The following is a 10,973-nucleotide window of genomic DNA, read 5'->3' on the forward strand; positions in this document are numbered from 1 at the left end:
CTGCATTAAATGGCTCTGAAATGGCCTATATTCTTTCTAACTACAACTGAATACATAATAATCATATAAGGGTCTTGACACCAAAGATGAAATTCCAAATGGTCGCAAATTCTACATGTACTCCAAAAAGCTACAACAAATCGGTGTGTATGAATCATATGCCTGATTCTGCACCATGTCACATCAGAATCTGCACTGATTGGCTCACGTTGTAAAATAAGTAAATATAATCAGTCCACATCATTATTATATATAATAGCACTTCAATCAATAAAATAAAAATGGACTGATTTGTCTACGTAAAGACGTGATGGAAGTATAAGAGTATGACAGAGCAATCAGTGGATAGAATTTAGAGAGGGTTGAACATGGGACCTCCGATTGCAGCGAAGTTTTTGTATTAGCCGAATATGCAAAAATATGGTAGTTTGATATTTGTACTTCAATTAGCATTGGGTTGGATATTACTTCTTGTTTTTGACAAGGTACATGGTTATTACAATGTATAATTTCTTCATGCCTTTCTAAATGGCAAAACATAATCGTGACAATTGAACTGTCCACCTCTTAAGGCCCAACCCAGTAGGACAATGTTATCTACCCGAAATCCTGCATTTTACATACTGCATAAAAAAAAAACAAAGGCTGAGTTGCCCTGAGAATCTGTGGCCTGACCAACATGACCAACAACTTGTCAATCGGAAACATACTATAGATTTGAGGACACATAAGCACGATATAGTCGACCTAGTGAAAACGTTCCAGGTAAGCGAAAAAAAAATAGTGTAGACGTGTGTAGGCCTAGTGTTAAACTCTTTAATCTAATCACTATCAACATGATCAATATACATGTACGGTATATAGAAAGATTTAAACTCTTGATCTCAATACAAAATATTTACCTCCGTAATTTTCAGCTGTTGCTACTACAGCCTTCGTCAGCGGAATGACCCGATCGTGCACTCTTGAAGTGTGACGTAATGACCGGGTCATAGACCTTTGGTAACTTGTAGCGCCCTCCGTCTTTGTTCAGAGATGGTTGGTTGGCCCTGATGTGGATGGCCTCCTTGACTCCTCTCTCAAACCAGCGAGGTTCCCTATCCAAGATTTGGACTTTGTCCAGGTCGACGTGATGGCCCGGTGAGTCTATGTGGATATGTTTGGAAACCTCAGACGAAGTTGTGCTAGGACGTCTGTGTTCGAGGAATCTGGTCTTGAGAGAACGTTCAGTCTCTCCAATGTACGATTCTTTGCAAGTGCCTCTTGTCGTCTGCCCCTGGCATGGAATCAAGTACACTGGACCAGTTACGTCCTTTTTCTCAGTTTTGTCTTTTGGCGCCACTAAAAATTGGTGCAGTGTCTGTGTAGGTTTAAATGTTACCCGTATACCGAATTTTTGGAAATTCCTTCGAAGAGCCTCCGAAATCCCTTTGATATAGGGTAACACGATCTGTCCTTTGGGTGTAGTACTACTGTCCTTATTCGAGTTAGATTTTGCACTCTTGGGCTTATTGATTTTGTCAAAGACCCATGGCGGGTAGCCACACTTGGAGAGAGCTTGCGTAATGTGCTCCTTTTCCTCAACAACCACTTGAGGGTTGGTGATCACTGTCTCTGCACGATGGAATAGAGTCTGTATTACACCAAACTTGTGTTCTAATGGGTGGTTGGACGAAAAATGCAAATATTGATCCGTGTGTGTTGGCTTACGGTATATCTTGATCTCTAAGCTGCCGTCAGCTTGGATCACGGTCGAAGTATCCAGAAACGCGAGGGATTTATCCTCCTCTCCTTCGGTGGTGAATTTGATGTCGGGGTCGAGCGAATTGAGATGATCCGTAAATTCCTGCGCGTGTTCTTTCTTGAGCTTTGTGTGTGTGTCGTCGACGTAGCGATACCACCACTCCGGGGGGTGGGGTGCTGTGGTAATGGCTATTTGTTCTAAATGTTCCATGTAAGACGGAGGGCGCTACAAGTTACCAAAGGTCCATGACCCGGTCATCACGTCACACTTCAAGTGTGCACGATCGGGTCATTCCCCCGGGTCATTCCGCTGACGAAGGCTGTAGTAGCAACAGCTGAAAATTACGGAGGTAAATATTTTGTATTGAGATCAAGAGTTTAAATCTTTCTATATATGGATTACCAATACAGATGAACTTTCATGCTAATATACATGTAGTTTATCATTTATACTTGTCTGCTTAGGACATGTAGGACGTCTAATACCATGCTTACACCTTACACATTCTCCCTGCAAGGCCTGTTTGACAAAATGCTGGTCTTTATTGCGTAAGTCCCACATGTGACCTCCAAAAATTTTTTTGATAACTTACTGCAAATATTCTAACATAATGTTATGCAAGTGTTAACAAAATATTTGACAAAAATGTTTGCAAAATATATTTTACATAAAACATAACATATAACATATTAAGGGCATTTATTGAGCGCCCCACAGAGAACGGAGCGCTTTACAACAATATTTTGACTATATATCTTTAAAAATGCTGTGATGTTTTCATACAAAATGTTTAAAAACGTTTTTATGACCTTTATATAACCCGACATTAATGTTATTATAATGTTTTGACCAAAACGTTTTTATAGGGCATAAAATAATTGCTAAAATGGTTCTTTAGGACTTGTGAGTAAGCATAATATACAACGCTTTCAGCGGCTTTTTTTCTGTGTCATTTTCTTAAACGACAACATACATAATTATTTATAGCATGCAAGTTCATCTGTTGACTTCGTCATACTTATTTAAACATTATTATGATATCAACACAAAATTATGACCTACATGTACAGTACCTTAAATTTTCGGACACAATTTTGACCATCCGGAGACGAGAAACCAAAGTGAAACTTCACCCGTGCCCAAAGTTTTTAGGGCAAGTAAACATGGTATAAAAGATCACTTATTCCAAACTGGGATTGCCATGAAGTTTGAAGTTTTGATCAAAATTTGAGGTACAAAATTAAGATCATAGGTTTATATGCATTTTTGCAAATTAATTAGGAATGTCATAATTTATGTAGGCTATATGATTGAATTGGTTAACTTAACCTTATGAATTATAAACATGGAATGATAAGATACAATTTATACATGTATCCCATGCAGGTCGCCCGTCGATATGGCTATCAAAATGTATGATAAAGTGTGATCACAATCATGTTAAGGTGGAATTTGAGGCATTTTGGAAATTTCAAGGGTCCTCGCCCATTTATGTAGATGCGGACATCATGCGGTACGTGAAATTAAAATGAGAGAGAATTCGCTACGGCGATCACGGTCCATGTAGATTGTAGAGAATTGAAAATACGAGCTGAAACTTGATGGGAAAGTGTACTCCGGGAGCGGGACGTATTATGTGAACCAGGTTTTCCAGTGCAACAACAAAGCTAGAATTTTCCGCTCTTTGCCTGGTTCAATTTTTACGGGTCACTCGGATCCGTACCGTAGGAAATTTGCAGATCCGCGCCTACTTTCGCAGCCTGGTATTTGACGCAAGGACGCGCCTTATTTCGAACGCTGTTTGGAAATGCTATAAACATGTTTTTAACGTGGAGTAGGGAAAAGTACACTGATCAATATGCATTTTGTTTGAAGCTAATCGGACATACGGTTATACACGCAGTTTTGTTTTTATCAATTTATCAATATAGTTAATGAGCTAATACAAGATGTACCAAAATGATTGGTACCCGTTAGTTTTCATTGATATTAAATGGATAAGTCTGACACACATAAATTCAACACATCATCCACATAATTTATAGATAATTTGTATATTCATAAAGTACCGTATATATTCTGCACATTTCAAAAGGATCCAATGTTAGATTTGGAAGATACAGACTGTTCAATAAACATCAAAATTGATGGGTACCAATCATTTTGATACATGACTTGAAAGTGCTTATTATGTATTATGCCAATATTGTGCGTAAAAACGCTTATACATGTACGGTCATGATATTTAACAGAATATTGGTTTAAAACTCAGTAGGTCAAAGTGTTCCTAATGACTTGCAGATAATTTATGCATAATAATTAGCTAGGGCATCTGCTTTGTATAATTAATTAGGATTTATATAAATTCGCTCATTGATTATGCTTAAACGCAAATTAGAGGGAGGGAGACACTTTGGCATATCCCAAAATTCTGCCAAAAGGTACCCTGACTGAACATTAATGCATTGCATATTTGGCAAAATATAGGCAACAGTTACATATTCCAAGTTGAGTTTTTTTGTCATTAACTATAATTGATTATTAATAAAAACATTAAAATACAAAGGAAACCGTATCCGACTTGCTTCAAACAAAATGCATATTGATCAGTGTACTTTGCCCTACACTATTAAAGGAACACTCCGGCAATCACATCATTATGCCTGTTAAAAAAACAATTATTAATCACGAATCACTGGGTTTTATTTAAAACAAACTCACATTGACCATAAAACCGAATAAAAACAGCCTGCTCTCAACACGCGATATTCTAAATTTCCGCGTCAAAATTACCTGTGGCAATTGACGTCAGGTTATTTGTGCTCAATTGTCGTTAGCTTTCTTTGTGTTACTGGGACGTCATTGCCACATGCAATTTCGGTGCCCGGGGAATTTGAATATCGCGCGGTGAGAGACGGTTGTTTTTATTCGTTTTTAAAGTCAATATGAGTTTGTTTTAAATAAAACCACGTGATTCGTGCTTGCTAATTATTTGTCTAACATACATGAGGCATAAAAGTTGTGATTTCCAGATTCCAGAAAATGCCTCATATCCCACCTTAATGTTTTAGCGTGATGTTATGTCATTATAACGAGGGTTCAGAACCAGAAAGCCGTAACTCGCTATGACCAGCTCTCACAAAAAAGAGCATAAAGTTGGCTCCTTGCTTTGGTCTTCAAAAATCAATGTTTCCTTCAAAATGTCTTTTGTTTTCTATATTGAATTTTGCCATTATTAATGGACTATATCTTCTATAGTGCCCTGGCAATTTTATGTTCTTCTTATGGGAGCAGATGATTGTGAGTTGAGGCTTTCTGGCTCTCAACCTTCGATAAGTTGATATTTGACGAAATGTGCACACAAATTGCCATAATAGGGCGATTTCAGTGCAATTTTGAGGAAAGTAAAACTGTTTTGTACAACAATAATTAGAATACATTATGTTTAAGAATATATTTGCCTATAAATGAAGCCGCTCTATTCACCTTTGTTTTTGAAGAAGCGTGATTGTATTTCTCGTAGTTTTGCCCCCATTATTTTTGTTACTTCCGAACGCTTGGTTGTTTCCGTAAAGGTATTGATTGCAAAGGCTGAAAATAAACAAAATGTTATATGTAAACTATTTTATGTAAACTATATTAAAATATAAATATAGGCCTACCATGAATTTAAGATGTATTGGTAGTATTATGACCTACTTTTCACCAACTATTTTAAGGGCCAGGCTACACCACCAACATAATTTTATCATCATCATCATAAATGGTCTCATTAATCATCACCAGCAGCAGTATCGGCCTACTCACCACAGCACAGATATTGGTGCTGTCACTCAATCCCCCATGTGGACAGGAGGGTGAGAATTCATCCCAGGTCACGCCCAACCAAAAAAATGGCACTTTCTCTCCACCATATCAAAAGAGTGACACATGACACGCGACTTGATCAAATAAATTCATGATTGGCACTCCATTAAACCACACAGGTTATAGACTCAGGGCATAGGACAACCCAAGATCTGGACAAGCGTATGGTGTATTATACAAGGTACTAGCAGTAAGGTCCTCTAAGGACAAGGCTACTGTGACAACCAGGAAGCTAATCGTGCAGCTGTGCAGCGGTATTAAATGTAGATATACTGCCCTACAAAACATTTTAAAAGTTTAGTTCTTTCATCAATGTTCCAAAAACATGTCACATTGAGCGTGTTTTATATAGTGAGCCAGATTAGATAACCGCTATTTAGAGTATCAGTACATATTAGGGTATTGGTCGACTAAAACAGACCAACAGGGTACCGCGGTATATTGCCGAACAGGCTGAGGTCCAACCATCTCAAAATCGGATTCAGAATAGCACTATTTTGGTTGCCACTCTATACAGCCTACATAGCCTTTAAAACGGACAAGTGACATCAACTTCTGGGGTTGATATGGTCTACCAGCATTTCTATTAAAGGTTTCTACCATAGGACTACTTTATACTCGATTTTATTTCACTTACCGACAATGTCATTCACTTTCTCTTCGTTTAATTTTGGGACTTTGTCCCTCCTTGCTGCAGCGCTGGATGTCCCTGACAAAGTACAGAGCTGGAGCTCCTGCTCTGTAAATGTCAGAGACATCAGCTTCCTGATCGCCTTGTTGTGTGGGAGCCCTCCACATACGGTAAGAACCGGGCGACAGAAGGCTGTTGAAGAAAATAGAAAATTTAAGTTATGTATTTTGTATTATTCACAACAATACGGTATTTTGATATTCAGAAGCAATGATAAATCTCTGCGTGCAGTGTTAGTTTGTGCCACAACCTGGTAAACTGTATGCCCTGTATGGGCTATTCCATAAAATAGATGCGTACCCCCTATAGAGGAGTTTGGATTTCCGGACATTTTGTCCAATCGTGATTGTTGGAAATCCAGACTTTTAAAGTGTCCAAAGGCGTAAAATGCAACAGTAAACTAGTTCAAAATCGAACATACTCAATTTGAGAGGCTCATGTGCATATGGACAACTCCGCGATTTTTCATTCATTTACGCCTTTCCAATGACATTGGCAACTGGAATTCCAGTCGTTTTCAAAAAGCCAACCTGGAAATCCAGACATTTCTTTTAGTAAAAAGTTACTCCTCTATATGGGGTGTGCACGTATTTTCCGGAATAGCCCATTAAAGGGCTCGAGCGATTTTCACCTTGGCGATCCCTCCACTCCGATTTACCACTCAAGTATATCTGGTTCTTCGACAAGACTAGTTCAGTATTATCATGCATGTAACCACTACAACAAGCATTGAACTCATACCCCGGGACTCATACTCTGGTATAACTACTTCTTTTGTAAAATATATTTACATAGGCCTAGAGTATACAGCAGTACTCGCCGTATGCCAGAGTTACTAGAATGCTGCTAAAATAAGAAAATTTTAATGCTGATTTATTGCACATTCTAGGAAGTGTGATTACCTTTTGAAATGCGCCGAGTGGGAGGGTTTTCAATGAAATAAATTTTAAGTGTTAAAACTGAAGCATAGGCCTACTATGTATAAAAGAATATATGAATATTAAATGCACATCATATGTAACGATTCGTGATACCCAATCGTGCTCAAATTTATGTGGTTTAGGAGGCAGAGAATTTTATTTCAATTTTATATACGCCAAAATATTTTCTGAATTTAGTCAAAATTAACACTCAATTGACGGTAAAAAAAGGTCCCGACTAAAGATTACTGTTTCGTCTTTTATGGGAATATAATCTTTCAACATCTGGAAGAAACTTTTGGGGACCTACGTGGAATTCTCCAATAAATTGCAAAAATCCAGACCGTGTATACACAAATGTATGTGGTGTGGGCCTAGGGTTGGCAGCTCACCACCCAATTTACCATGGACCATTATCTGGTGTTCTATAGACAACTTGACATGAATGTTTATCAACAAAGGCGAGGGATGGGTCTTTCGATATGCTCGAACGAACCGCTTCACTGTTCAATGGCTTTTTGTGCTATCTGAAATGTGGTGGGAGATTTAAAATACACATGCCCTGAGCAAACTACGATGCGCACGCACACTGCAGGGCAAAGAACAATGGAAAGTGCCATAATGCATGCGCATACTGCCGGGCAATGACGTCACATGTCAAGTGGTCTATACGCTGGCGAAGTTACGTAATTAATCGGATTAACTACCATAGCAATAGGTACAAACAATTTTGAATATACCGCGCTGCACTACAAGCAGGTTGCACTCTGGACTACAAATGGCAAGCATTTCTGTTGAAGAAACTTACGTATTTTTCCGTTTCCACCCGCGTAGATCGGCCCGTATGCTCACGATCACTATGATGATCAGGTAAAGGTAATCGTTGTTGAGAAATAATTGGCCACTGACTCTGCATCTGCAGTTGTTCAGATTGCGGACCTTCGTGGGCTAGCTGCAAATGTGGCTCGTGTTGCTGCACAGACCCTAGGGTTTGTGGTTGCCGTGGCCACGAAAGAGATGATTGCTGCCAAGTCTGCGGTGGCGGTAACCCGGCCGGTAATGATGGTGATGGTAATGATAGTGGGGTAAAATCTTACAATTGCATTATCTGGACATCTGTAAGGAGTATGGGGCTCAAACTCGATACAATAAATCTCATGACCAGGGGAACATTTTGCGGGGGTCAGGTCAAAGGTCATGCAGAGGTCAAATTTTAGAAATGCGTTTCCTGGACATCTGTAAGGGGTACGGGGCTCAAACTTGGTGACAACAAACTTAATGATCAGGGGAACATGTTGGAACACTTTGCAGGGTCAGGTCAAAGGTTATCTGGGGTCAAATCTTTATAACTTCATTTTCTGGATATCTGCAAGGGGTATGGGGCTCAAACTCAGTGACAACAAATCTCATGACCAGGGGAACATTTTGCATGGGTCAGGTCAAAGGTCATGTAGAGGTCAAATTTTCTAAATGCATTTTCTGGACATCTGTTAGTGGTACGGGCTCAAACTCCACAACAACAAACTTACTGACCTGGGGAACATTTTGGAACACTGTGCAAGGGTCATGTCAAAGGTCATCTGGGGTCAAATCGTAGAATTTCATTTTCTGGATATCTGTAAGAGGTACGGGGCTCAAACATGGTGACAACAAACCTCAAGACCAGGGGAACATTATGGAACATCATGCATAGGTCAGGTCAAAGGTCATCTGGGGTCAAATCTTAGAATTTATTTTTTGGACATCTGTTAGGAGTACGGGACTCAAACTCGGTGAAAACAAATCACATGACCAGGGGAGAATTTTTGGAACATTTTGTAGTGGTCAGATACCTCCACAACACCAACATGCCCCAGCTAGGTTTGTGGTCTATGACCACCATTTGCCACTAGTTACTATTGTTGCCCATATTGGATAATTTTTAGTTGTCATATTTGAAGATCTTTAAGGAATTAACGTTTGCACAGTATTTTTTGTGGGAGCTGAGAGTACACCAGACATATCGAATTGCATTCTGAATACGAGGAATGTCCTTCTGATATCAAATGATTTTTGATTTTTTGAAATTCGCGATATAATACAAATTTTATGACAAATTATTAAAATTTGATATTTTTGATATTTAACAGTCCTCGAAGTAAACTTCATGAATCTAATCTAACAACCCGACGATCAATTGAAAATTTTGACCTTTCATATTGAAGATATAGGCCTACATTTTCCCCTAAAAGACCGAATTTTGTTTGGTGTTTTGGGGAAAATCCATATCTTCAATACGGAAGGTCAAACTTTTCAATTGATCGTCAGCTTTTCATCCCAGCTACATACACTTTAAGTACCGTACTGTCATTAGATTGATAAAGTTTACTTCGAGGACTGTTTTATAATAGCCTAAATAGGCTATCATTTTAATCATTTGCCATAACATGTGTAGGCCTATATCGTGAATTTTAAAATATCAAAATTATTTGATATCAGAAGGACATTCTTCATTTTCAGAATGCAATTCGATACGTCTTATGTGCTCTCAAGTCCCACAAAAAAAAAATGACTAAACGTTGCTACCAGAGCCCTGAATAGAAAATTTCACTTATTTGTCTCAGCAGGGATATCAGTCAAAATAATCACCAGGAAAAATGTAACAACCCAGCAAACACAAATCGTTTTTAAAACGTTTTATACCGGTTTAGGGCATATGTTGTGTTTTGGTATAAACGTTTTAATACCATTAAATGTCGGGTTGCATAAAAGGTCATGAAAACGATTTTAGAACATTTTGTATGAAAACACATTTATACAACAATAAAATGTTCTCAAAATGTTATTGAATAAGACTTATTGTGTTTTGTGCAAATATTAGAATATTTGTAGTAAGTACATGTTTTCGAATGCTATGTTTTCGAATTAAGTAGGCCTACCCTTTATATAACTCGACATTTTAAATGGTTTTCTTGCAAGCTTTTGTAACCTTCTACGAACAATGTCGAAAACATTTTGTGTTTGCTGGGAAACGGCTGATATGATTTTGGTAAACTCAACAGCTATATCCGAAACTGCTTTAAAGAAAACCTTCATGATGATCACCGAATGTGGTCTGTAGGACCTTTGGGGAAAACAATAAATTTTGATTAAAAGGTTAAGGTATTATAACATTTCTGCATATGTCGTTGTCTATTTCTTGATGATTCGGTTGCGTATACTTCATCTTCCTGCTCTGATCAGGGAAGTGAAATCTTTCATCCCAATCACCATCACGGTGCTAGCACAGATCATTAAAATCTATGAGTGAAGGTAGTGCACAGATATATCTGTGGTGCTAGCCTTTCTTATCAGCAAAATCCACCTGTTGTATCCGTCATCTGCTAGTTTGAGCAAGGTCGCATTACCTTAACATGAGGTCATTCAAGTTGGCTATGAACGTGAGGAAATATTGGTCCCTGATGTACATTCATAACTGGACGTGCTATATCAGTGGTGCTATAGAGGACATATGACCTTACATGACCCCATCATTTATAGGACATGAATATTGGACTAAAGCAAAATTGTCCTTGAGTCATTTTGTGCATACTAAAGAACCACTTTTATAGCGGAAAGTTACACAGCTGAAGTTGCGAAAGGGTAGTTTCGCAAGGTCTCTAATATTGGGCTATTCCAGAAAATAGGTGCACACCCCCTATAGAGGAGTAAATTTTCAATCAAAGAAATATCCGGATTTCCAAGTCTGCTTTCAGAAAACGGCTGGATTTCC

Source organism: Amphiura filiformis, chromosome 19, assembly GCF_039555335.1.
Source record: "Amphiura filiformis chromosome 19, Afil_fr2py, whole genome shotgun sequence".
NCBI classification, from domain to species: domain Eukaryota; kingdom Metazoa; phylum Echinodermata; class Ophiuroidea; order Amphilepidida; family Amphiuridae; genus Amphiura; species Amphiura filiformis.